This window comes from Mustela nigripes, chromosome 11 (assembly GCF_022355385.1).
Source record: "Mustela nigripes isolate SB6536 chromosome 11, MUSNIG.SB6536, whole genome shotgun sequence".
Classification (NCBI taxonomy): domain Eukaryota; kingdom Metazoa; phylum Chordata; class Mammalia; order Carnivora; family Mustelidae; genus Mustela; species Mustela nigripes.
Window position 1 is genome coordinate 39244686 of NC_081567.1, and position 6003 is coordinate 39250688.

Genomic DNA, 6003 nt, shown 5'->3' on the forward strand with positions numbered 1-6003 from the left:
GATAGTTGTTTCAAAATGTTATGGGGGCTGTGGGGATGGGCTGTGAGCTGAGAATTATTTAAGTTAGTGATGGGAGTTCCTTATACCATTCTCTTTTCTTGGGTGTGTGTATATGTATCTATCTGTATGTTTTTAGTGTGTGTGTGTGTGTATTATATACAAATGTATATTTCCATAACAAAAGCTCACAAGCTTGCTAGGGGTGATGTAGAGTCTGTGTTCACGTGGCATCTGGTGCCAGCACGTGGGGAGGGTGGACAAGCTGAGACGGGGGTTCGCAGGAGCGGCAGCAGTGGCGTCCTTAGCAGGCTTGGTCTGCAGTGGAATGTTGGTGTTGTCTGGCTGTCGAGCTTCCCTTTATCCCTGTTGTTTTTTTCAAATTTTTTTTTTGTCTTGTTCTTTGACCTTCCTAATAGCCTTCCAATAAATTCTTTTTCTGTTAAATTTAGTCAGAATCAGTTTCTGTAAAGCAAGAATTCTGACTTACACAAGACAAGGGTGAAGCTGATGTATAGAGAAAAGGTGATTTGACAGATTGTGGGAGGAGAGAGAGGAATTAGGAGAAATAGATATATAAAAATATATGTGTCATTTATATATCTAACAACTAAAATTTACAGAGTGTATATATATATAGATAGATAGATAGATAGATATAGATAGATAGATATATATATATCCACATACATATGTATATAATATTTGAGAGAAAGAGAATCTCATGGTTTCTGTTTTTCTTGTTCTTAACTTCTATCCCTCTCAAGACTACAGTTTAGGGACGCCTGGGTGGCTCAGTTGGTTGGGCAGCTGCCTTCGGCTCAGGTCATGATCCCAGCGTCCTGGGATTGAGTCCCACATCAGGCTCCTTGCTCGGCGGGGAGCCTGCTTCTCCCTCTGCCTCTGCCTGCCATTCTGTCTGCCTGTGCTCTCTCTCTCTCCCTCTCTCTCTCTGATAAATAAATAAAATCTTAAAAAAAAAGACTACAGTTTAATTCTTGTCCAGGGATATTATGAGATAGCCCCATTTTTTTAATATAAGAAACTCTCCTTTCTACTTCAATAAATGCAACTGGTTTTCTGTCACCTACAACCCACAGAAGCTCAGCATAGTTTAGATTGTGATGTGCTCACCTAACCACCTTTTTGCTATACTTGCTTTTGCTCACCGCTGTGCAGATGTTCCACAAATGTCTGTTTCATGGGCACACGATTGTTATTTGGCTCCAGACAAGGAATGAATGTGCTGTTCATGGCAGCAGAGGCACTCTGGTCTTCTTGGCCTTTCAAATAATCATTGTAAGTGGACACACTTATTGAGAGTTCATTCTGTCAATTGTGCCTGTCTTTCATAAGTTTTGCCAGTAAGCCTCAGTCTCTCTGAACACCCTAACTGTAGGGTCCACAGTCCTTGGGTTTGTGAGGCACAAGGAATGAATGAATCCAGTGGGGTCCCTTGAGAGACAGCCTGCCGGCCTCTCCTGGTGGGTCCTATACCGACAGACAAAGGCCATTCAACTTCATTGAGGAAGGTGGCATATAATGTGAAAGAGTGTACAGGCAGGATAGCCTGGGTTTTCCGAGAACAGGCTTTGAGTCAAATAGCCTTAGACCATCACCCTATTTCTACCCTGTGCTCCTGTGCTTCCTTAGGCATGTTTCTTGACCTCTCTATCCTCAGTTTCCTCGTCTGTAAAATGGACTGTTTTATGGATTAAATGAAAAAACTGTATACATATGTAAATTCACAGAGAAGATGGCATATGGGGAGCCATGTAGAAATGGTATTTTTATTATTACTCAACATTGTGGTTAATATTATCATAGGAAAGTTCTTCCGGTATAAAGAGCATGAAGCATGAGATGCTCCATTTGGCCCCTTCCAGGCCCTGTGGTTTCCATGATGCCACTTACTCATCAGCTTAGTGATCTCATGCATGGGTGGGTGACCCCTTCTGGGCCAGCACATTAATTATGCAGCCTTGGTAGCTCCCAGGGGCCTGGTCTTGTGGGGAGGGTTTTTGTGTTGGAGCTGTTGGGTCCTGGCTACCGGGACTCCATCACCTTCTACCTGTGTGACACTCGGGACCTAATCACCCTGTGACAGGAAAGCAATTCGGGCTGTTCCTTAGGGTTGTTGATGATGATTAGATGGAATGATACATATAAAATGCCTGGAACATGTCAAGAAATGTTTGACCTCATTCGATTTTCTTACTCTTTTTTACTAGCTCCCAGAACAACCCACTTCTACCCATTTCTGTTTCAGAGAGGTGAGGTGATTCTGCGAAGGCCATAGTGTTAGGCGAATAAGGTGAGGAAAAGACATTGCAGGTGTCGTGAAGAGCATGAGTAAAAACCGGGGAGTAAGAACCCGCTGTGAAGCTGCAGGTAACCGGGCATGGCTGGAGAGCCAGATGTTGGTGAGGGAAGGGTGAGGGATGAGTTTAGGAAGGACTTTGGATGTTGTGCTGAAAGACAGTGGGTCCCTGAGGGACTTTTAAGTTGGAGTGACCTCGTTTAATTTGCATTGTCAGAGCATTCCAGAGGAGAGGTTGGAGGAGGAGCCAGTAGAGACAGAGTGACTCCAGAGGAGGAGGATCTTCTCTGAGGGATCATGGCAGCCAGTGCAGAGGGTTTGAAGCAGGAGTGAAAGGATCTGGGTCCTTAAGAAGGCACAGCCCACTAGGGAAGAAGAGGCCTGCATGGGAGGGAAAATGATGTAGTACAGTGCCCACCCAGCATGGATGCCAAGAGCATGCAGCCTGGAACCGCCGGTCACCCAGGCCTATGGTGCCGGGTCCCATTTGCATGGAGCACTGCATTCAGATCAGATGGGATCAGAGCAATAGATTCTCCCAGTTCTGCTTTGGTCAGTAAAACTCAGGATTTAGCTTCCTAACGTCCTGCATTGTTAGGACTGCTCTCTCTTCTCAAGGGGTATATGTGTGTATTGGAATAAAGGACTAATGTCCTAGTTTCTCAGGAGAGAAACCTTATTTTTGTCTGTGAGATTCTACCTGCCTCCAGCCTTCAAATGAGAGTGCAGCATTTTTTGTCATCAGGCAGATGTGATTCCAAGTTCACACCCTGCCACGTCACTGTATGACCTTGAGAAGAAAACCTCATTTCTGGGTCCTCGGTTTTCTTATATAGACAGTGGGAGTTATTATGCTGTCTTCTTCCTAGAGTTGCTGTGAAGATGAGATAGTGCATGTGTGTTTGTTATCTCAGAACATAGCGTGAAGTGCAAAATGGACATTAAGCATTGTTTCTTGCCTTGTCATTTGTGGCCTTGTGCCCAGGTCAGATAGTTTGGGTTCCCATCCTGACATCAAGTCGTGAGAGCCATTTTGTTTTTATACAGATTTCAGTGACTACAAGAGAGTCTGAATACATGACCAAACAGACTTGAATTGTCCTCAGTGGTCCAGAGCCTCCGATTTCCAGGAATGGTTCAAGGATCCCCCTGGGGGCATAGCCCACGTGGAACTCACTCAGAAGCTTTCTGGGACTTGGTGACCCTTCTCACTGTGATAATGGCACAGCTGAATTTCCCAGAAGGGATCATTAATCAGAGCAGCCACTGATCCCACAAAGGACAGAGCTGAGCTCTTTGCCAGGCATCTAGGACAAATAGGATTCTTGCTTATGATTCTTGGTTTCAGTCCACCAGGGAGAGAAGGAGAAGCAGACTCCCCTTTTCCATGGAGTAGGTCATGGTTAGATATAGACCATGGATTAGCTTTCAACTTCCCTTACCTCTAAACTCAGCACTTGCTTCCTTCTACCCTGTCTACCCCCAAATCAGAACAAATGCTGACCTGCTGGGATATATGATGGGGTTGAGAAGGAGGAAAGCCAAAAAGTAGAGCAAGGATATATCCCATATCTTCTTGCATATTCACTGTATGTCACTCCAGGTTTTTGATCCTGTGAATGAATAAGAAAAAGAAATAATAAATGGAACTTCATGAGTCCATGATTTTATTCACAGCATCCTTCCTTTCAAATAAAATCCAGAAGCCATAGGCAACCATGCCAAGGCATCTGTGTCACTCAAGTGTAAAGCCCGTCTCCTGCAGTGAAACATGCAGATCAAACGTGAATGCTTTTCTGTTGCTGTCTAAAGCTGCTTTCCACCAGGATGGCACCTCATTGCTTCGAGGAAAGGACAAACATGGAAAAATTAGTCCTCAATTTCAGTTCAAAAAATGGAAACTGAAGATCTCTTGCACACAGAATAGAACCATGACCTATATAGACTCTGCAGAATAATTGAAGATCTTGAGTATATCATTGACATTGGCCCCAGTTTTTTCATCTGAAAAATGGGGAGATGAAGTTAGATCAAGTGTCCCAGTAGGTATAGTCTTGGTTCTTGGCATTCTGGGCTGGATAATTCTCATTGTGGAAGCTGTTCTGTGCATCGCAGATTGTCTAGAAGCACCCCTGTCCTCGACTCAGTAGACGTCAATAGGATTTCCCTTATGGTGACCAACGGTGTCTCTAGACATTGCCAGATATCCTTTGGACATAAAATCACCCTGGTTGAGAACCACTGAATTAGATCTGTTAGGTGATAAGCAATGTAAAATTTCCCAGGCTGGAGTGAGAGTTGGGGCTCTGCTATCTCCTGGTATCTAGCCCTGTGTGTGGCATTGTGGCAAGTATTCAGTATAAGCTGAACGAGTGAGATGAAATACACAGTTCCTTCCAGTTCTAGATCAGTTCTTTGGCAGCAAGAGAATCACTTAGATGGTGATGATCTTATCACCCATGTGACTTCCTCTATTTGGGTACTGTTTAACATTCCTGGAGAGAAATGGACTAAAAATACCATCCGGCACTATGAAAAAAATAGGTCTGTCTGGCAGTTTAGCAACAAATAGTGACTATAATTATTAAGGAGGGTCCACTCAATTTGGACAGCGATCTCAGATTGTGTCCCCTGAAAGTTAACTCTGAATTTTATGAATATGACAAAAAGTTCAGTTGAGAAAAATGAGTCCAGATCTTGGAATATCATGATGTGAACTGAAGTCAGACACTTATCCTGGTGAGCCACCCAGGTGCCCTCAGCCTGTTTTTTCAAATGGAATTTTACTGGAACACTGCCATACTCATTTATTAACAGATTGTTTAGGGCTTCATGATATACCAGTGGCAAAGTGGAATCGTTGGGACAGAGAATCTATAGCACATAAAGTCCAAAGTATTGACCATGTGGTCCCCTTATAAAGAAGCTTACTGGCCCCTCTAGTAGAACACAAGTTTTCTCAGGGATGCCCTGTTGCACAGTAGGAAATATGCTTATATTTAATGAGCATGTGTTAGGTTGCGCCATATTAAATTGTCATCTCTGTATGTCAAAATGGTCAGATATTGGCACTTATGTATATGGTACTCATAATGTAATTTTCCAAGCATAGCAAAATGGAGTACAGTCTGTGCCCTTAAGGACACGCACATAGGCACACACACACATATACACAAGCTACTGCTGTCAGTGAATGTAGGAATCATTATACTAGAGGCACAAACTCAGTATTTCAGGAGCACAGAGTAGCGTGTGCACGGTTCTTACCAGTAAGGGTGAGGGAAAGGGACTAGAAGCTTGAGAGGCCTCCAGCGAAGTGGCTGTGTTTCTGGCTGCTGTGCATTTGAGCTGTACTTCATGGCACCTGTAAGATTTGTATCGAGTCAAAGAAGTGTTTTCCACAGGGGTGGGGGTGGGATTGACATTGAGCTATAAGAAACATGCTGCATTCTTTTGTTCAAGCACAATTGCAGTTCATCCTGGAAAACAGTTGCTTAGAATTAGAGGACATTAAAGATTGAGTGAGCATGGCTCTCTAATTTTTAGATGAAGGTTGGAGGCAAAGGGATTTGTTCAATGTCTCTCTGCTACTGACCGGTTGGTTTATTGGCAGGACTAGAGCCTATGTCTTCTATGCCCCAACTCAAGGTGATGTCCATTAGGCCACTCAGATGTACAAGGCAAGA

The 6003-nt window shown here is 43.7% G+C and overlaps 1 long non-coding RNA gene across 1 annotated transcript; it reads right to left on the reverse strand.

Moving 5' to 3' along the window:
- Nucleotides 1-1813: 1813 nt before the first annotated feature.
- On the reverse strand, nucleotides 1814-5679 carry LOC132027260 (uncharacterized). Its single transcript, XR_009407117.1, has 3 exons — nucleotides 5585-5679; nucleotides 3822-3930; nucleotides 1814-2698 (listed from the first exon to the last, which is right to left on the reverse strand). It is a non-coding gene; the product is annotated as an uncharacterized LOC132027260 (long non-coding RNA).
- Between the last annotated feature and the right edge of the window lie 324 nt (nucleotides 5680-6003).